General features: G+C 44.3%; 1 pseudogene; it reads right to left on the bottom strand.

Moving 5' to 3' along the window:
* Nucleotides 1-20,571: 20,571 nt before the first annotated feature.
* On the bottom strand, nucleotides 20,572-21,125 carry LOC138076707 (large ribosomal subunit protein uL22-like; annotated as a pseudogene).
* Nucleotides 21,126-22,335: the final 1,210 nt, after the last annotated feature.

The raw sequence follows: 22,335 nt of genomic DNA on the forward strand, positions 1-22,335 counted from the left end.
ACATATACCAGAACCTCTTTCTGAAACTAAAAGAACAAATGTTGTATCTTCCCAAATGGAAAGTCTATTAGGAAAATGACATTTAGAAGGAAAGTCAATAGTTAGGAGTTTTTTAAAAAGCTTTTTTTTTCCCTGATCTTAAGATCAGATGTGGGGGTGAAGGAGAGAGTGGGGTGAATTGAGAGCGTAGCACTGAAAATACACATTACCAAATGCAAAATTAGATAGCCAGTGGAAATTTACTGTATGATGCAGACAGCTCAAATTCAGTGCCCAGTGATGACCTAGAGGGGTGGAATGGGGTGGGAGATTGAAGAGAGAGGGGACATACATATACCTGTGACTGATTCATGTTGATATATGGCAGAAACCAACACAATATTGTAAGGCAATTATCCTCCAATCAAAATAAAGTGAAAAAAAACTATACTTCAATAAATTTTTTAAAAATGTGTCTAACTATAAACTGGTATATTTATGTTCTACTTAATGACTAGCAAGCAGAAGCCACTAAGAAATTCACTGCAAAAATACTGTATGGAACCTAATAAATATTGTGAAAATATTAAAATCTTGATTTACATGCTAATTACAACTATGTAAAGAGATGTACAGGATAAGATGAAGTAAACATATTTTAAAAGAAAAATGTATCTGTTTTCCCAATGATTTAACTTTTTTTTTTTGGAATTTTGCATTTTCATTTTGGATGTTTGCTGTTTTGGAGAACTTAAGATGGAGATAATGTGGAATGTAACCCTACCTCCTCCAAACAAATAAAAATGCTATATATAATATTTGAAATATTTCAATATACAGCTGAGCTATAAAGCAAGAGGAGTGCCATAAATAAAGAGGACACCCACAGCAGAGAGTTGGATTTGAAGTTAGGTGTCCTTGGCAGTGAGAGACTGCTCTGCGCTCCCATTATAAAGCCAGAGCCAGGAAAGCATGACACCAATAAAACTAATCCCTGGCAGAAGAACCGATTCTATGTCTTTCCAGCAATATCTCTACACTATAGAGAAGAGCACAGTTTTCAGTGGAAGACGGTGATCTCTACAGCAATCTACTCCTTTGCTTTGGCTATGTTTTGTTGTTTTTTTTTTTTTTTTCAGACAAGCAAGGGTTCTATTTGGGGAAGCGCCTGTGAGAGAAAAGGTGAAGGAGCCTGATAAAGCTGACCCCTCATAAAATAGAGAAGGAGGGAAGGTAGAGAGGAGGCTAAAGAAGGGACATCAGGGCCATGGAAGTGGGGATATCCTTGAGCCAAAGTTCACTCTCAGAGGGGCCCCAGTATCCCAGCCACACCCAGGCTTTGGTTAGAAGCAGCTGGTGGGAAGAGGAGGGTGTGGCCATGGATTTCAGAGGCGGCAGCTGGGGCCCTCAGTCAGTGATGCTCCCTGTACTTGAAGGTCTGTCTCCTGCTCCCTCACTGGGCTGTTGCAAAGATCCAAAGAAAAAATGACATGCAAGGACACTGAGAAGAGGCTAAGGTGATTGCTAAACTCGGAATCCTGCCTTCCTGCTTGAGTCTTGACTGCATTTCCCCCCTTCTCTGGCTATCAAATATTGAGCATACTCTTCTTCCCATACTGAACATACTCTCATCTTCCAAAGGAAGAAAACCAGAAGTCCCATCAAGTGACTACATCCAGTTCAAAGTCCAGGGCCAATGCAGCACACACCTCTCTCTGAGATCTGGATTTGGCTCTGTGTGACCTCATAACACATGAACTAGTGGACATGTTATCTTCCCTCAGACCCCCCCAGTACTCTTACTGCTGCTGCTGCTAAGTCGCTTCAGTCGTGTCCGACTCTGTGCGACGCCATAGACAGCAGCCCACCAGGCTCCCCCGTCCCTGGGATTCTCCAGGGAAGAACACTGAAGTGCGTTGCCATTTCCTTCCCCAATGCAGGAAAGTGAAAAGTGAAAGGGAAGTTGCTCTGTGTCCGACTCTTCGTGACCCCATGGACTGCAGCCCACCAGGCTCCTCTGTCCATGGGATTTTCCAGGCAAGAGTACTGGAGTGGGTTTAGTACTCTTACTAAACCACTGCAAATTCAGGAGAGGATAACTACTACAGATACTTCCCTCCAGAAAAAGGGCCACCGGAGGACACACAGCAATCACTGGTCTGCAGCAACTGTGGAATCTGATGGGACAGGCATTGTGAGGATTCTTTTTGCTGGCATTTGGGGAGTTTCCTGGATGAGACCTGATGCCACTTGTTGGTGGAATTTCCCTTTTCTCTGTGGCCCCAGATCACCTTTCTGGAGGTTCTTCCATGTTCTGTATCCTCTTTGGCCACATCATGGGCGGTGTTGTTGATTTCACAGCCTAGTTCCTGCCTCTGCAAGCTGGGGGGCCATAGAGTGTTTCAATCTGTTAAAAGCTCTTTAGTCTAGGCTCAGAGATTCTTCTGCAATGTAACTTTCTCAAAATCTCAACTGGTTTATGATCTCTTTGTTTCAAGTTAGTGTCATGAGCCAGTAGGCACACCCAACTTTCATTCCAATTCTTAGCTTTCCAAAATCATCACTTTACTACATTAATGTCTCACTCCAAGGCCCCTCTCTCCTCTCTAATCACTGGCAGTTTGATGCCATCAGACTTCAGTGAGAAGACTCAATCCCTTGTTGCTGGGTTTTTTACTGATTGGCCTTTGATATTCAAACTTTTTCTTCAGGTCTCTTATTCTTTGGCGTGTAGGAGTAGGTAGCTTCTCAAATCTGCCACTCTAGTCCCCTCAGACCTAGACAAGAGGGACTACTGCCCTCGGCTCCATACTTCAGCAAGTCTCTGTGTCACTCAAGATCTGACAGTCAGCCCCGGCACAGCACCAACAGCTGCTCGCACAACTTACACCATTCAGGCCCCACGAATACACTTGTCTACATCTCTTTCATGTATCATCAAAACAAAGTAACTACATCAGAGTGACATGCACCTTCGTGGGCTGTCACTGCTGATGTCAGAGATGAACACTAATTTGTAGTGGATGGAAGATTCAAGTTATGGAAGTGAAAGAAAAAAGACTAACTTGTCAAATCTCTTCTGTGAACATGAACGCAATAGATTCACACACAAAATACTACTTCCCAGTAATGTCAAGTGCTCATTTTCTTTTCCTGTTCCAATCTGTAGTATTGTCAAAAGATGTACATCGTGCCAGAGAAACATTGTGCAATATTAATAATTCATGTTACTCTTAAATGTGTAAATATCAGGTCTAGATGCATGCATAAAGTGATGCCAGTTTCCTTTATATTGCCAACTGGATAGACTCTGAACACTAAAATTGCAATAAAAATTATAAAATAGCAATAAGATTAACATTTCAAAATTTAAAGTTATTTATGCTTATTAACTTGATTTATAAGTTTAATATCCATATATTACAATTTTATTTTACCTTTTCATAGATTGAAAATTTTGCTATTTATGGGAGAAAATGTTTTTGAAAATAAAATAATTTTAATTTTTGATTTTGACTTTGCATCCATATAATTTTCCATTTTGATAAAATTCTATTTAAATTTTTATACTTTGAATAATTACTTTGCTTTTAACCCCTTATATCACTACTAGCAAAAGAACAGGAGGAATGTAAAATCTTACTATATCTATAATTAGTGATTTCATAAAAGAATTATATCAAATGTCATAAATTTTATTTCTTCATTTTCTTACTCATGTAATATTATTGACCCAACAAAGACCACCTAAAATATGTGCAATAATTATGTGACATTTTGTTGACTCTCAGTCATAAAAAATAGATTTAAACTAGCTTTTATTTTTTCATTATGGAACTATATTTGTTAAGGCAGGAAGGTGGAACATATTTTATTTAATATTTTATCAACTTTCACATATCTAGACAACTGAATATACATCTTTCTGACCTCAGAAATGTTACGGGCAAGCCTACCTACAAGGCCTCAAATTCCAAGATTCTCTTTATTCCCTTTCATTTGTGTGTGCAAACTGGACAATTCTTAACCATCTTAAACATTGCTTATCACCATGCCAAAATTGGGGGGAGGGGACTCTTGAAAGTCTCAAATCAACAATTCCATAGATCACAAATGTCATTTCTACTCACAACCAACGATCAGTCACACAGCTTAACCTACCACAAGGGGACTGGAAAGATCTGGTCAGCACAGATGATGTGTTATTTTCCTATTTTACAGATGAGGCAATGAAAGTCTAAGAAAGCCAGGTCACGTGGTTACCCGAGCAACAGAGTCAGAATTTAAACACAGGCAATTTAGGTTATGAACCTTTTTTTTTTTTTTTAACCACTATGCTACATAAATCTCCTGGGAATCTGAAGAAATCTTGGGTACTGCTCTGAACATGTACAAAATGTGAAGTCAGGGTTCAAGTTGATCTCATACATTTCTCAAGGATCCAAGAAAGCCACGCTAATATCTAAGAGTAATTTTCTTACAGTGTTCTGACCCTAGAACTGCACACCCAGCCAAATTATCTTTTATATGTATCAGTATCAACATTACTGAGAAGATAAACATCCAAGAGCCTCTTGATGAGGGTGAAAGAGGAGAGTGAAAAAGCTGGGGCTTGGAACTCAACTTAATAAAACTAAGCTCATGGAATCCAGTCCCATCACTTCATGCAAATAAAAGGGGGAAAACTGAAGGCAGTGACAGGTTGTATCTTCTTGGGCTCCAAAATCACTGCAGATGGTGACTACAGCCATGAAACCAGAGCTATGACAAACTACACAGTGTATTAAAAAGCAGAGGCATCACTTTGCCCACAGAGATCCGTGTAGTCAAAGCTATGATTTTTCCAGTAGTCATGTACAGATGTGAGAGTTGGACCATAAAGAAGGCTGAGCACCGAAGAACTGATGCTTTTGAACTGTGATGCTGGAGAAGACTCTTGAGAGTTCTTTGGACTGCGAGGAGATCAAACTAGTCAATCCTAAAGGAAATCAACCCTGAATATTCATTGGAAGGACTGATACTGAAGCTTAAGCTCCAATACTTTGGCCATCTAATATGAAGAGCTGACTCTCTGAAAAAGACTCTGATGCTGGGAAAGGAGAAGAGGGTGGCAGAGGATGGGACAGTTAGATACCATCACCAACTCAATGGACATGAATTTGAGCAAATTCCAAGAGACAGTGGAGAACAGAGGAGCCTGGTGTGCTGAAGTCCATGGCGTTGCAAAGAGTCAGAAATGACTTAGCGACTGAACAGCAACTATACATCCAAAGGCGCTGGAGGTTCATTTTCTCACCTCTCTCAGTAGCTTAACAAGAAGCCCATTTAGCAGGTTTAAATGAGCCCAGTAGAAGAACAGGTTAAAACCAAAGGCTGAGCTCTGGAGGCTCTTTATTAGCCTCCTGAACCAGGAAACCCCACTGTTATATCCACTAAGTGTTCCTCCATCTTCCCTATAAATATATAAAGTACTTTGGGGGCCTCCTTTCCCGGCAGCCATTCCACACGCATGCAGTCCACATAGGTCACGCCAAGACCACCCTTCTGTGGAGTAATGGGAGCTCCGGGCACAGATGCCTTGTGCTACTTCTCCGTTTTTTTCCCCTAAATAATCTTAAGTCAATATTACATGACACTACTGACATGTGCGACATTCACGACAAGACACATTTTCAACATCCAGGAATCCAGAATGCAGGCAACATACACACAGTTCATTTTTTTCCTAAAAAAAGAAAAAACCCAGGGGAGGAAAAAGAATAACATAAAATAAGATCTGTTATACCAAAGAGTTATGAAAATAAAACCAATAAAATGTGGTAAGTCCAAATAATTATTGTGAATTTAATTAGAACTGTTTAAGAAAGTCTTTAAATGTTATAGGCATAAAAAATTAATCATCTGGAACAAAAGCTTAACATGGTTTCAACAAATCTTGAAAGATACGGTGGGGTGATGCCCCCAACAGAATGAAATTGTACTAGAATTCTTCGTCTGTTTTGAAGATAGCTATTCTCAATATCCATTTTCCCCATCCTAAATAGCACTTGGAATCCTTAGTGCCATTTGGCCATCCAGCTACAGATTAATGTGTTGGGCAGGGTCCATTCAGGAAAGCTGAAGCCATACTAAGTAAATAGTAAGAATTTAATATAAGAAATTAGTTTAACAGCTGTTAGGGGACTTCCCCGTTAGTCCAGTGGTTAGGGATCCACCTGCCAATCCAGGTCCCTGGTCTGGGAGGATCCCACACGGCGCTGAGCAACTAAGTCTGTGCTACAACTAATGAGCCCATGCATCGCAACTACTGAAGCCTGTGTGCCTTAGAGCCCACAGTCTCCAACAAGAGAAACCACCGCAATGAGAAGCCCGCACACCACGACGAGCAGCCCCACTCACTGCAACTAAATAAAGCTTAATCACAGCAACAAAGACCCAGTGCAGCCAAAAACAAAAAAAACAAAAAAACAGATGTTGGAAGACTGAAGAATGTGGCGGTAAAACAGAGGTCAATAACTTCAGGAAGAAGCTACAACTCCTAGGGCTTTGGGAACAAAGAGAAGAAATTAAAGTTGTAGAACCTAAAGGTTCAGAGAAAGGGTCTCCCAGAGCTGGGATTCAGACTTCTGAAGTCTGGTTTTGGGAGAGCCAAACGAAAGGAGAATGAAACCAATTGGTGCTACTGGGGTGCACAACCGTTCCCGGCATGACGTGAAAACGACAGCCAGCAAATGAAGAAGTACTCCCCTCTCCTTCTGTCTTCCAGCTTCTCCTACCTCCACCGCATTCTCTTCGTGGAATTTATCGCAAAGTCAGCTGACACAGAAGAAACGTAGTTTGCAGAGTCCCAGTTCCAGCATCAAAAAGCAGACTTTAGAAGGGTGGAAATGGATCTGAGAGACAAGCATTCAACAGCCGCCCCACTGCTTTTTCCCAGTGTCCCTTGCTATGGGGAGGCCGTTTCTAGTTCATTGAACAAATGGGAATCACCTATGCAATTGCTGGGTCATGCCCTGCCCTTGTTCTCTTTCCTTGGGCTGTGATGTCCATGTGGAGGCGAGCCATGATGGCCACACCTGATGGTGAAGTAATAAAATTTAAAGGAAATTGTGGAGACACCGTACTTTAATGCAGAAAATGTTAATTCAGCAGAAATTCTGACATTGACTGAAAAGGTAACAAAACAATACTACATAATATAATAAAAAGAAAGTAAAGTGAAAGAGCAACCAGCCCCCAACTATAATCTCTGTACAAGAGATGCATATAAAGCAAAAAGAGAGAAGGTTGAAAATGAAGAGATGAGAAAAACGATATGGTAGGAAAATGCAAACTAATAAAATCGGGGGTGGAGGAACACTCCAAGTCTAATGTATTACATGAGACAAAAAACATTTAAAATAGTAAAAATGTATCAAAAATATGAATAAGCCTTCTATTCTGAACAACATATCACCAAAACATGTTGTAACAAAGTGAACCATGGATAAACTGGATTCCAAGAATTTTGATTTCTTGATGAGAGATTGCAAAGGAATTGGACTTAGATTATCACACAACCCAAATTCAATTCAGCTTTTGATGTTCCAAACATATTCTTATATTAGGTAAAACAGCCCAGAATTTGAGAAACATCCTTGTAATTATTGAGTAATTATAGGAAGCCTTTGTGAGGAGACTGGGTTTTCCCTTGATGGGGTGGATACTTTCATTGTCAGTCATTCTGGGAATAGCTCAGACCACACAGAAGGAGGTTTTGCGCTGGAGTGCGAAGTGTCCCAGGAATGAGAGGCCATGGTCTGGAGCATGGAGATGTCTGGTGTGAGCTACTCCTTGCTCGGGTGGGCTGGAGTGAGGAATGGGCGTCAGGTCAGGAGCCCTGGGAAGGTCTGGCCTGTTCGGAAGTTTTTGTTCTTGTGTCGTTGTTCCTTTGTGGTTCCCCCCTCACCACCCCGTATGATATGTTCTCCACAATTGCTATAGACCTTCGGGAAAATCTCAATAAGTCTTTTTAAATGTTCCCACCTGACCTCAGTTTTCACTGTGGGTGATGGAGGCAAAGCTGGTGCAAGGAGACGCAGCTGAAAGCTCAGTGCAGCACCAGCAGGCCGGTGGCCCGCGACATCAGCGTCCTTTTGGCCTTGCAGCTCCCCCACCATCTCGGCCCTCTTCAGACTCCCTAACCAGAGGGCGGTTGCCGCTGGCAGCTGGCTGGGCCCACGTGCTCCGCGTCTGCAATGTCCTGCCATCACCCTGGCCAGTGAGGCTTCAGGCCTAGGACCTCATCACCAGCCCACCTCCTACTCCAAGAGGAAAGGCCCTCCAGCTAAGTGCCCACAGTTCTGGGCCAGCACTACTCTTATAGCCAGATTTTATTCTTTATTCGTGTGTAGGGGGGGGCGGGGGGGGGGGGACGGTGATCTTTTGAGATGGTTTTGAGCTGTCATAGGTGCTTCAATCAAAGAAACACTGGGAGTGAATGAGGAGAGAGACAATGAGGGCTCATTTGGGAGTGCATCAGGTGTTGGGAGGCAGTGAAGGCGGCTGAAATCTGGATGGGATGCTACAAGGTCCCTACTGCGTCACCCTCACTACTCAGCAGCGTTACAGAGCATCACACAACGTTGAGCATGTTTGGAGTTCTTAGGACAGTGCAGAAGGGCTGGAGCTTCACCCTGGGTCTGATCCACGCTCGAACCAAGGAGACTGGGACTCAGGAGCACAGAAAGCAGTGGAAGAACATAGCGCAAGTAGTGGGGAGGCTTTCAAATTCAACTCCTGGAATTTGGCTTCTGTCCAAGTTTCATCAACATTTCCAGAGAAACACAGAGGCCCCAAGCAATGAAGAGTCCAGGGACATTTCTTGTAGTGGCCTCCAAAATTAGCAGAAGTCTTGGATCACAGAGACCCAGCAGGAAAAAGACGGTACACTCGGGTTATGTGAGGAGCGTTTAATAAAGGGACTATGCAATAATACAAAGAGCAGCACAGAGACCCTACAAGTTCAATAACAGGTGAGAGGCGCTGCGAGAGCAAGGACAGTGAGAAGCTGCGAAAACTCAGAGAAACAGAGCGAGCTGTGTGGTGAGGCTACCTGGGGGAACCTGGGAAATTCAGTTGAGAGCTGCAGCCAGCCCCCAGTACCCCACAGGAAGGGAGCTAGACGAACAAATATCCCAACCTTTCTCCACCCTCCCTCCAATCTGCTGTCCACTGTCCAAACTCAGCCAGAAGCCAGAGGATAAAGAAACCTGTCCATCCAGTCAACACAAGTCAACCCCCTGGGGCACAGTACAAGATGGAGATGGGTGAACACTGGGCCTGGGATGGGGGAGGAAGAGAGCGGAAGATGCGCTACACTACTCTAGAACGCTGGTTTTCAGGCAGAAATAACAATGAATCGAAAAGGATGCACTTGTACTTAATCTCTCCTATTTATCAAGCATTCTGTACCCCAAACTTCACGATATTTTTTTTTAAAAAAAGCTTCTGTTCACCATAACAACTCTAGCGGTGGGGGCGGGGCATATATCGGTATTACAGAGTGAGAAAGCCACGGTTCAGAGAGGTTAAGAGGCTGGCCCAAAGTCAGAGCTGGTAAGCAGCAAGTTTAGTGTTTAAACCCTGAATGCACACAGAGGGAAAGGGAGGCTTTGGGTTGAGACATAAAATCCTATTTTATCACTTCTGATGAGAAAGAAAAAAATGTACTTATTTTACTTAAATAGTTGTTCTACTAGCTTAGTAGCACCTTCATAAGAGATTAACCGTTTCAGTTTTCAGCTTTTAGTGATGAATTTACAGAAGACCTGGTATGTCTAGCATAGAAGTGACAGGCACTATTAAATGGAACTAAAAGGGCTAGGAAGCATCTTTGGTTTAAAAGGCAATTTGATTTTTTTAATATGAAATTATATTTCTGTTTTTGGCCACACCCTCTTCAGTGGAAGTGCAGTCTTAACCACTGGACCACCAGGGAAGCCCCCAAATTTTAATTTTTTTTTAAAGGTGTTAGAATTGCAAATACAAAGTGATTTCTCAACCATGCATACATTCATGTTTCTTTCTCAGATGAGACCTGCCTCCAGCATCAGTCCCTTCACCGGGTCCTTTGAAGGGGACATCTCCATTTCCTTTAACGACAAGCAGGACATTGTGTAACAATTTAGCAAAGCAAAGTTCTCCTTTATACCCCAGCTGGTCTAGAAAATTGGAATGAGTTGGAAAGTGAATATTAGAGCTGAACTGCAGCTGGTAGCGTGCTTACTTTTCAGTGCATTTCCTTCTGAATCAAAAGAAATTTTCCTTTTGAATGAATTGAACAAAGCACCACCTAGTGGTAGTCGGAAATATTTAAAAGTGAAGAGTTCAAGGAACACAAGAAAATATGGAACGAATTCACTATCAGTTTACTTTACCAGGTAACTTTCAATATTAAAATACTGAAGGGTTTACATAGTTGGGGTTGGGGTGCGGGGCTATAACTGTAAAAAGTCAGGCAGATAAATTCCTGTTGAACCAAGTATCCCTGAATACTCCTTTCTTAATGCATATGCTGTGTCATGTACACAGCCAATGGCACACAGCCTCTACTTGTGTAGAGACATACACCTTCCCCACATTTCAAAATTTTCATTTTCAAAACTAGCAGGCTACCTGAATGGGAAGGAAGTCCAAAAGGGAGGGGATATATGTCTATGTATGGCCAATTCATTTTGTTGTACGGTAGAAACTAACAGCATTGTAAAGCAACTATACACCAGTAAAAATTAATTAAAAAGAAAAACTAGCAGGCTATGATTGCTTGCTTCACTAGATGTACCAATGAGCCGGGCAGTGTCCCTTCTCTGTGTAGCCTCCAGTCACCTCCACTCTTCTCAAACCTTGATCCATTTGCCCATCTCTCTGAAGGAGGTACTGTGCCTGTGACTTCACAGAAGAAGGGAGCCGTCACAGAGGGATTCTCACCTTCCTGCCACTCAAGTGACACACTTCCCTCCTGAGAGGACAGAAGAGGTGTCTTCTTCCCATCTGAGCTCGAGGCTACTGCTTCCATCTGAATCTCGGCATGTCTCTTGGAACGTTCCTCTTTCTGCCATCTCCAGGCACCTCCCTGCAGACTCATCCCCAGCTTTGTTACAGGGGCTGTCTCTCCCATCCTGGCGGTGGTGGTGGTGGTTTAGTCGCTAAGTCGTGTCCGACCCATGCGACCCCATAGACTGTAGCCCAGCAGGCTCCTCTGTCCATGGATTCTCCAGGCAAGAATACTGGAGTGGGCTGCCATTTCCTTCTTCCTCTCCCATCCTCCAAGCAGACAAACCTCACATTTATTCAGTGACCGCCTCTGTCTATCCTCAGTCCCGTTTTCCTTCTTTACAGGCTATCTGCCTTTTCTGTCCCCAGTTCTTTATCTGCCATTTGTTCCTTAACCAGATGGAATCCGGGAACCTAAGGCCTCTCTGCAGCATTGACCTCAGCGGTCATTCCTTCCTTCCTGAAGTGATCTTTGTCCCTTGATTTCTATGGCACTCTCCTGCTCTCCCCCTCCACCCTCACCTCCTCGGCTTGTAGATGGCCACCTTCCAGCTCACTCTGTTCACACAGGTCTCTCCCTGTGACTTTTTCACGTTGGCCTCCCTCTGTGTCCAAATGTTCCCTTTCTACAAGTGACAGAGAAAGAGAAGATGCAGAGACACAGAGAGGGAGGGCTCGTGAAGCTGAGCCAGAGTAGAGTGATGCAGCCACAAGCCCAGGAAAGACAAAGAGGCAGCCATGCCCAGAGCCAGGAGAGGAGCAGGGAGCAGGTCCCGCGCCGCCCAGAGCCAGGAGAGGAGCACGGAGCAGGTCCCGCGCCGCCCAGAGCCCGGAGAGGCGCGCGGAGCAGGTCCCGCGCAGGGCCTCCAGCAGGGACCAACGCTGCTCACACCTTGTCTAAGTGCTGCCCCCAGAACTGGGACTGAAGACACTTACTGGGCCTTACCCAGTCTGCCGTAATTTGTTGTTACTGTTCAGTCACTCATTCATGTCTGACTCTTTGAGACCCCATGGACTGCAGCCCACCAGGCTTCCCTGTCCTGCACCATCTCCTGGAGCCTACTGAAACTCATGTCCATTGAGTTGGTGATGCCATCCAACCATCTCATTCTCTGTCATCCCCTTCTCCTCCCACCTTCTAGCTTTCCCCGCATCAGGGTCTTTTCTCATGAGTCAGCTCTTTGCATCAGGTGGCCAAAGTATTGGAGCTTCAGCTTCAGCATCAGTCCTTCCAATGAATATTCAGGGTTGATTTCCTTGGGACTGACTGGTTGGATCTCCTTGCTGTCCAAGGGACTCTCAAGAGTCTTCTCCAACACCATAGTTCAAAAGCATCAATTCTTCGGTGCTCAGCCTTCTTTAGGATCCATCTCTCACATCCATACATGACAAATCGAAAAACCATAGCTGTGACTAAATGGACTGTTGCGGTCCTTTAATGGACTGGAACCTGGTGGTCCAGAGTCGACCGATAAGAAAGTAAAGAAGAGAGAAAGAGGCTGATATTCCTTGGTTTACACAGAAAGCCAATAAAGCCCCTGCACGGGGCTTGCTCTGTTCACGAAGGCCTCAGGCGCCCTCTCAACGGGGTGAAGGTGCAAGACACCTTCTCCGAGGGTCTCAGAAGCCTGGGCAGGAAAGTGAACTCAGAGAGCCTCTGCGCTCCAGGGGATCAGCCTGAAAAAGAGAGGGAGGGAGAGAGAGAAAGAGAGAGAGAAGGAGAGAGAGAGAGAAAGACAGACATGGGAACCAGAGCTCTGATGGAGCAAAGGTGTTTTAATTAACGTGGTGTGTGTATATATACTGTCTTACAAAGTTGTTATTCTTAGCAAAGATAAAGGTTAAAATTCCAGACTTACAAAACATAGGCAATCCATATTAAAGAGAGATTTGTAAACAATCACTTTTACCGTAAGGTTTACAAGGAGGAAGAGGATACTTTTCACTGTATAGAAAAATTAATGAAGGAAATGCCTGGATTCTTCAGCCCCCGGGAGAGGCTAAGGAGCAGAGAATTCCTGACAGATCCAAAACAGCACACAGGAAGCCTCCTGTTAAATGTTTCCTGACAATGGACCTTTGTCGGCAAAGAAATATCTCCGCTTCTTAATACGCTGTCTAGGTTATTTGTTAGAGCAGCCCTATTGCACAACCTGTGGGGCCAGAAGTGCCACATTTACACAAAGAGAAGCTCCTCTGAACTAGCTGAAAACTGTCATACCTGGAATAAAACCTCCAAAAACTCGGCTGAACGCTGGCTTTAGCAGAGAAGCATCAGGCAGGCAGGAGTTACCAGGCAAGCTGGCCCCTGATACCCTGACAACCAGGATCAGCCACCCACAGCAGGGTGGAGGTGCTGGGCGCAGAGCCTGCAGAGGTAGCGATGACTGCTGACCTGGGATCTGGGGAAAGGAGACCAAGTCTCCCAGAAGAGAAGAGCTGACCACAAGCATTGACGTGGACAGAGGAGAGGGAGAACAGAAACTGGCCTGGGCTAGTCAGCTGACAAGATCACACTTTAGGACAATGGAACCAGGCAGCTGCCACTGGTTCCGCTACCCCTGGACACTCAAACTGCACTGCTGTCCCAATGAAGAACTCCTCAGTGGTCCCTTCGTCTTGGCATTGTTGCTCAAGAGTTAAAGCCGCAGGCGGTAGCATGACCGGCCGAGCTCAGGTCCCCAGGTGCCCGTGCTAACTCCCAGGAGATGGAAGGAGGTTACCTGTCTGCTTCTGCCTCTGCCCTGAGAGGGAGGCCTTTCTCCACCCAGCCTTATGCAATGGGAGACTCACCCAACACAGAAACAAAGTTTGGATGCTGAGTAGGCAAAGGAACTAACGAGCACCCCCCCAAAGTGAAACTATGCAATCGAAGCATCAGAAACAAAACCAAGTAGGTCCTGGAACCAGAAACGCAGAAGCCTGCATCTCACCTTAAATGGTCTGGGAAATGAAGGGAAACTTCACTGATTTAGATAGGAATGGTTGTTAATGTGTTTTCATTTCACTGGGCAAGGGCGGACTGAACAATACCTTGTAGGGAGCATTTGAAAGGAAAACTCCAGGTTTGGCGTAATTCCCGAGTCCCGGATCGCAGTCGCAACTCCCGAGAGTCGCAGGGGCGGGGAGCGGCAGGAGACTGTGCGCATGCGCAGCGCGAGGCGTGGACTCGGGGTCCATCTGGTGGAGCAGTTTTTCTCCAACTTTTCTCTCGCTTGAGTCTTCACTTGTGCAGGGCTGACACTGCCCAGCAGTGTGGAAATTAACAGAAGTGAGCCCAGCTGCATAGTCTAGGATGGGTTCCCCAAATAAGAGCGAAGGAAGGTCTGTTCATCAAGAAGACGGTTCTTGATGGGGACTGGAAGCTGGGCTTTTTTTCGTTTCAGGATTCACAAGACACCTTGGCCCTGGACCAGAGGATTTGTGTGGTCCCGAGATTGGGTGCAGAGCTCTCTGTGGCTCTCAGGGGTCGGCACCTCACCCTGATGACCAGGACAGGGGACAGACGCCTGTTAGGAGCTGCAGGGCCCTTCCTGGCCCATCTGCTCCCCGCCCACACCCCGCCTTCTCATGCTCCTCCAGAATCTATCAGCAGAAGAGAGGCTGTTCTCAGCAGGTCTGTTCTCGCTGTTTGTGTGACTCATGGCTTTTTGGCCATGACTTCTCTCTTGCCCAAGACTTGTCTTGGCACACATAGTCCAGATCAGCTGAGTTTTATCACTGCTCCCTAGATTTCTTCAGCTTCCCTTTTCCAGCTTGAAAGACTAGTACTACCTCCCACCTGCTCCCACGTGTCACCTTAGGGCTTCCTGGGTCTGTGCCCCACATTTTGGAGACATACCCAGGATGCTATAGAACAAGTTTAGATTGTTGCTGGGGGACTAATTCACTGCTAAACAATGTCAATAAATACCTTTGGGGATAGGCCTCCTTGGCTGTTGATACCATGGAATGCCCACCTAGTGATCACTGACTAGAAGACAGTATTGCTGGGGCCATCATGCCTGGGTCTGACACCTTAATTCATAGGGACAAGCCCAGCCCCAATCAGCCTTCTTAAAAATACAATTTGACTGTGATAAAAACAGAACAAGACAAAAAGCCCCCAAAATACAAAACAAAGTAGGCCTGATTAAATCCACTGATAGTAAGTGTAGAGCGTGAAGAGTTTTTATGGATTTATGTCCCTGTGTAATTGCCACACAGATCCAGATACGTATGTGATTGGACTTGAGAGTGTGACTCATTTGGAGCCAATTCCCCACTGCGGGATGGGAGCACCCCAGGCAGTGGTTCTCAGGCTTTAACACACATCAGAATCACCTGGAGGGCTTGTTATAACACAGATTGCTGGCCCCCACCCCAGAGTTTCTGATTCAGTAGGTGTGAGGTGGGCTGAGAATCTGCATCTCTTAACAAGTTCCCAGAAGATGCTTATGCTGTTCTTCAAGACCACACTTAGAGAACACCGCCCCAACCCGGGCTCAGGGATTGCCAGTAAGTGTTAGCTAACCATACAAAGAAGGAAGTTTTAACCACAACAGTTTTGATGAAAATGAATCAGCCAGATACTTAGCTGGTGGTCTTTCAATTCTGGCATTCAGTTGCCTGGCCCAGAGAACCCTTTGATACAGCCTTTTAAACATTTTAAAATAGAGCACTGCGGCATAACAAGAAATACATATATTTCGTCTTTGTTCCCAGTTTCTGACACACAGTTCCTCAAACCCTTGGAAACTCTGGGGAGTGATAAATATCTTTTGTATGCACGTGAGATGACTGGTACCTGGAGGCACCTAGATGGCTTCTGGATGGAGCTGGTCTCCAAGGCATGAGTAGAAGGGTGGAACTTTGCATTCCACCAAACTTCCCACCCCTGACTGGAGACTGAGCTCAATCACCAATGACTAATGATTTCACCAGTCATGCCTAAGTAATCAAACCTCCACAAAACCCCTAAACCATGGATCTGGAGAGCTTCCTGGTGGATGAGAACAGTGAAGTGCTAGGAGGGTGGCCTGCCCAGAGAAGGCATGTCATGCTTTGCCCTATACATTTCTTCTGTTTGGCTGTTCTCAAGTTGTATCCTTATAATAAACCAGTAATAGTAAGTGAAGTGCTTCCCTGAGTTCTGTGAACCATTCTACCAAATTATTGAATGAGGAGGGAGGTCATGAGAACTCCCTACTAATAGCCAGCTAGTTAGTCAAAATACAGCTGACAGACAGTCGGAGACTTTTGACTGGGTAGTCCTGTAGAATCTGAAAAACAGCTCTGGGTAGTTAGGGTTAGAATTGAACTGTAGGACACCCAGTTGGTGTCTGGAGAATAAGAAGAATAGGTTAGTGTAAAAAGAAGCATCCAACACATCTGGTGTCAGAAGTATTGTGATTAAGGACAGCTAAGCACATTTTATGTGACACCAATCACCTAAAATGTGCATTTTTTTTATATTCACTTTTCTGAACCTAGAAATTTTTCATAATTTCCCATATATTCCAGATTTTTAAACAATTATTATATATTCCTTTTATCATTAGAAAAGAAACTCCTGTTGAAAATTCTTGTTAACTATCAAGAATAAAAAAGAGAATTTTATTCGAGCCAAATGGAGGATTATAACCCTAGAAACAGATTCTCAGAAAGCTACAAGAACTATCCCAACTGTTAGAAGGCATAGTCATATACATTTTTGAGACAAAGGTCATATATCAAAATGACACACTGATATTTTACATAAAGGTCACCAAGCTTACATAGTCCAGGTAAGCTTGTACAAAGTGGGCAGCAAGTCACCATGACCCCCTACAGTGCTGGGGAAGAACACTATTATTTTAAGAAGTTACATTGCTAGCCTCAGAACAAAGAAAAAAATTGGTTTTTATGGTTGAGCAGGCACTCCCATCTTTGAGGAGCTCTGGTTAATGTGTAATGCAGGTACATACTGCACATTCAGGAGGGAAAAGGCCCAAACAAACAGAGAGAATTCTGTGTTTAATTGTTTTCTTGTCCTGCCTTAAAATATAAATTTTATATTCCAGGGAAAGCAGCAATAGGGATTCAAGGAGTTCAAATGATTCACTGATTGACACCTCTTGCTGCCTCTATTTGGATAACCAGCTGTAGTTAAGAGTTTCTGTATAAGATATTTACATTTCTTCCTACACACACACACACACACACACACACACACACACACACACACATATATATCAAACGCATAAATATCAAAATGTCCATGGGCTGTTTCTCAGTGCTGTTTGAATCTACAGTGCACAAGAAATAGATTTTTAAACAATAGTATTTCTATATATTTTTTTTTTCTTAAAAGGCAGCATGCAGGTAGAGCAGTGTTTGGATATGGAGGGAAGGTGGTTTTTGTTTTTTGTTTTTTTAAGAAAAAGTAAACCATCCACTTTTAGTGTGGAATGATTCTGACCCTCATGATTCATGTTAATCCCTTGTGATTATGTAGTGTGAGTTCTGCTAGCCAGTGGCTGTTCTGTGAGCAAACATTCTGGCAACTCTTTCTTTAGAAAGAAATGCACTTGCAAACAGGATTTGCACTATCGACTCTCTTCCAAGCCTTCTGGGCTGAGAGGGAAGTGATCAAAATGAGATGTTACACTCAGATGGATTCATAAGGCTTCATCTTATCATCACACTGGGGTGGGACTTCCTCTGGGTCATTCCAAGGCTGTGGGCACGAGTGTCAGCAGTAGTGAAAGCAGATTCAATGCTAACCACTTGGCACGATCCTGAAGACAGGACCAGCTGCCATTCTGCCCTGGGAGGCAATCATGACTCTTTCCACTCCCCTTAGCGCAAAAGGCAACCCTTATATGCAGCTGCTCCTACTTTTCAAAAGTTGCAACCCATCAGTCAAGTGTTTAAGTTGACCTCTTTTAAATCTAAAAAACAAAAATAAAGGAATGTTTTTTCAGAATGTGAAATGAAACAGAGAAGTGATGAATGACCCATCCTTCCTACATTTCAGGTTCTTTGTTAATATGTCCCTAAGCTCAGGTTCTGGAGAAGGAAATGGCAACCCACTCCAGTATTCTTGCCTGGAGAATTCCATGGACAGAGGAGCCTGGGGGGCTACAGTCCATGGGGGTCCAAAGAGGAGGACACAACTGGGCAGCTAACACACTCACACACAAACTCAGGTTCACCTACTTCCTCTCAGGGTCAGGGGCTTGTGGCTTTCCAAGGCAGCCCTCTCCATCATTAAACAGCTCTAGTTGGTAAAGAGCTGCTGCTGCTAAGTCGCTTCAGTCGTGTCCAACTCTGTACAACCCCATAGACGGCAGCCCACCAGGCTCCACCGTCCCTGGGATTCTCCAGGCAAGAACACTAAAGTGGGTTGCCATTGCCTTCTCCAACGCAGGAAAGTGAAAAGTGAAAGTGAAGTTGCTCAGTCGTATGTCCCGACTCTTCGTGACCCCATGGACTGCAGCCTACCAGGCTCCTCTGCCCATGGAATTTTCCAGGCAAGAGTACTGGAGTGGGGTGCCATCGCCTTCTCCATGGTAAAGAGCATGTACTCACGTTGAGCTGGGGTCTGTCATGAGGGCCTTCCCCCCAGGACTTCTGGAGAATGTCAGGTAAGTGCCATCCCTCCGCCACAGGACAAAGTTTTGAGTACCTTTCATGTCATTTTCTCTTCGACTCCTGTTATTCAGAACAAGCATTTTAAAGGCTCTCAATTGTTCTTCAAATTACCTGATTGAAATATCCCTCACTCTGTCTAGCTCTCTACCAGACACTCTCCAGCCTATCGAAGTGCTGAATCTGTACTTGAACACTGAGCGAAGACCCAAGCACTGTAATCTTTATTAATTGACACTACTGTTTGCAACCTGTCTGACTTCTGAAAGTTTTAAGACAGCCTTGACATTGTATTAGCTGAAAATGAGCTTGTGGTCAGCTAACCCCATGTCTCTCCCCAAACTCAAGGTCCTTATTACATGAACTTCTATTAAACCACCTGTGTTTCATTATTTGAGCCCCAATATAGGACTTTATGGGGCTTCCTTGGTGGCTCAGGCAGTAAAGAAGCTGCCTGCAATGCAGGAGACCGGGGTTCGATCCTTGGTTAGGAAGATCCCCTCGAGGAGGAAATGGCAACTCCAGTATTCTTGCCTGGAGAATCCATGGACAGAGGAGCCAGGTAGGCTACAGTCCATGGGGTTGCAAAGAGTCAGACATGACTGAAGCGAGTTAGCTCACACACACACATGGGACCTTATATGTGCCAGTTTAATAGTGAAAAAATGGATTCTCAGGGAAAGTAGGCATTTCATCTAAGATTCTGCAACTAGTAACCAAGATTTGAGCATACTAATCCTTGAGAGAACATTGAACTCTTTTTCATTCCTGACCCTATCATTCAAAAAATGATCAGCATCAAAGCAAAACCATTTTTAGAACACTTGCATGTATCAGGCATTGTTTAAATGTTTTTTGTAAATTAATGAACTTAATCCTCATAACCACTTTATGGTTGCGGTTGTGTTAGTCACTCAGTCATCTATGGGATTTTCCAGGCAAGAATACTGGAGTGGGTTGCCATTCCCTTCCCCAGGGGGTCATACTGACACAGGTATTGAACCCGGTCTCCTGCATTGTAGACAGATTCTTTACTGTCTGGTCTACCAGGGAAGTCCAACCACTTTATGAGATATATCCTATTGTCATCCACACTTTAGGGTTGAAGAAGCTAAGACACAGAGACATTAATAACTTGCCCAAGATCACAGAGTTGATATTCATATACAGAGCTGGGATTCACAGCCAGGTAGTCTGACTTCAGGAGAGGTAGGCTTATCCACTATGCTGCTCCAAGCAACATTTCCACTTCTCTGTCATCTACAGATTTATAAAATTGTCTATTATTTTAAGAGCATAGTAGTTTATTTACTGACCAGTACTTGCTGCCTTCCAAGTCTTATGCTTGGCACTTGATACGCATATACAGCCAGATGAGAGGGGCTTGGGTGCAGGGTGATTTCAGATGTAAGTGACAGAAACTTGGCTCAGGCCAGCCAAAAAGGAGGGGTCTATTATATCCAAAGTGTAAGAGGAGTAGATCTTGATTTAGACGCGTTAGGATCTAGAGGCCAAGTGGTTAGAGGATGGGTGGGATTTGTTTTCTATAGAAGATTAGGAGTGGCCCACCAGGCAGAGGTAAACGATAGCCACCTTTAGCAGATGAAGGTCTTTGGTTACAAGCAATACGATGCCCCTCCTGTCTACCCCAAAGGCAAAGGAAATGTCCTAAATGGCATGGGGTGGCTTTTAGAATCGTAAAGTGAATGGAAGAATGAGGCTCACCAGCAAGAAGAGCTAGGGCACCTTAAGGGATCCCAGTAGCATGAGATTAACTGACAGCATCTTCCCTACCACTTCCCGCTGTAACTGCTTCTCTGTGGTGAATTCAATTGTCTTTCCACCAAGATCTATAAGAGAATCCCTCAAACATGGTGGGCTGGCGGTGACTCCCATCTTTCTTTTTTTCTTTTTTCCACTTTTATTTGCATTTATTTTTTGCAGCATTTATTCCCGGGCCATAAGTTTTTGTTTCTTCAGTTTCTTCTGGGATACCTTTTTCTTCTGTGCAGTCTCCTCTTCTGGTTTAGGAACAATCTGTTCTTTTTCAGTAAGGATCATCTCAATGTGGCAGGGAGAGCTCATGTAGGGGTTGATCCGACCGTGAGCTCTGTAAGTCCTGCACCACATCTTGGGGGCTTGGTTCACTTGGATGTGCTCAATGACCAGAGAATCTACATCTAAGCCCTTAAGTTCAGCATTACTCTCTGCATTTTTGAGCATGTGTAGTAAAAATTCAGCACTCTTTTTGGGCCACCGACCCTGCGTCCAGCCCCACCGTTTGGCCTGTGCACACCTACCAACTCCACCATTGTAACAACGGAATGGCACGCACTGCTTCTTTAAAGTGACATCTTCAGATACTTGGTGGCTTTTCAGATATGCATACCCTTTATGGCCTGGGCAGTTTCACGAGCGTTCTTAAAGTGAACACGAAGATTTGAACCTCTTGATTTGCATGATTTTGTGGGGTTTTCTGGGTCAAGTGAATAGCGCACCATTTTTAGGGGTCACCTCAGGCCACTTACCGGAAAAGCTCCCATCTTTCTTGTGTCATTCAACCATAAGGTAATCACGTTGGTCTGATTCTATTCTTTGGCTTTTTTTTTAATTGGTAAGAAACAACAACAACAAAACAAACATATAAAGGGCTTTCCTGATGGCTCAGCAGGTTGAGCTCTGCAGGCTCAAGAATCTGCCCGCAATGCAGGAGACATAGGAGACACGGGTTCAATCCCTGGGTTGGGAAGATCCCTGGGAGAAGGAAATGAGAATCCATTCCAGTATTCTTGCCTGGTAAATCCCATCAACAGAGGAGCCTGGCAGGTTACAGTCCATGGGGTCACAGAGTTGGACATAACTGAGCACAAAGCATATCAGTTCAGTTCAGTTCAGTTGCTCAGTCGTGTCCAACTCTTTGTGACCCCATGAATTGCAGCACACCAGGCCTCCCTGTCCCTCACCAACTCCCAGAGTTCACTCAGACTCACGTCCATCGAGTCAGTGATGCCATCCAGCCATCTCATCCTCTGTCGTCCCCTTCTCCTCCTGCCCCTAATCCCTCCCAGCATCAGAGTCTTTTCCAATGAGTCAACTCTTTGCATGAGCTGGCCAAAGTAGTGGAGTTTCAGCTTTAGCATCATTCCTTCCAAAGAAATCCCAGGGCTGATCTCCTTCAGAATGGACTGGTTGGATCTCCTTGCAGTCCAAGGGGCTCTCTAAGGCATAATTGACACTGATATACCAAGAGGAATTTCAAACAATTAGATAAATAATATTTAAATAGCAATAGTCAAATTACTTTAAGCAATTCAAGATATAAGACATCTGGCTCATATCAATAGTGTTTCTGATACAAATTCACCTTTTCTATCAAAATTTGGGGACAACTGGCTAATCTTTTGCAACAAAATATAAAATAAAGTGATATTTCTAAAGTATATCTTCCATAAAAATTGATTTCGGATGTATGGAGAATTTTAAACTGTGAAAGTAGAAGAATGAAATTTGGATGAATGTGGATTATACTTCTTTCGTGGTATCCCTATTTCCCATTTGAGAATGCCCCTTCTCCATGTGCCTGCCTCAGGAGAACCCCGTGCAGCTGGTGACTCCACCATTCCCTGGACATGGCTTTTTGTCATGCGGCAGTGGGGGTAGGGAGATAGACCCATCTACTACTGAAGCGACTGTGTGAATTAGCTTCTCTTT

Source organism: Capricornis sumatraensis, chromosome 3 (assembly GCF_032405125.1).
Source record: "Capricornis sumatraensis isolate serow.1 chromosome 3, serow.2, whole genome shotgun sequence".
Lineage (NCBI taxonomy): Eukaryota > Metazoa > Chordata > Mammalia > Artiodactyla > Bovidae > Capricornis > Capricornis sumatraensis.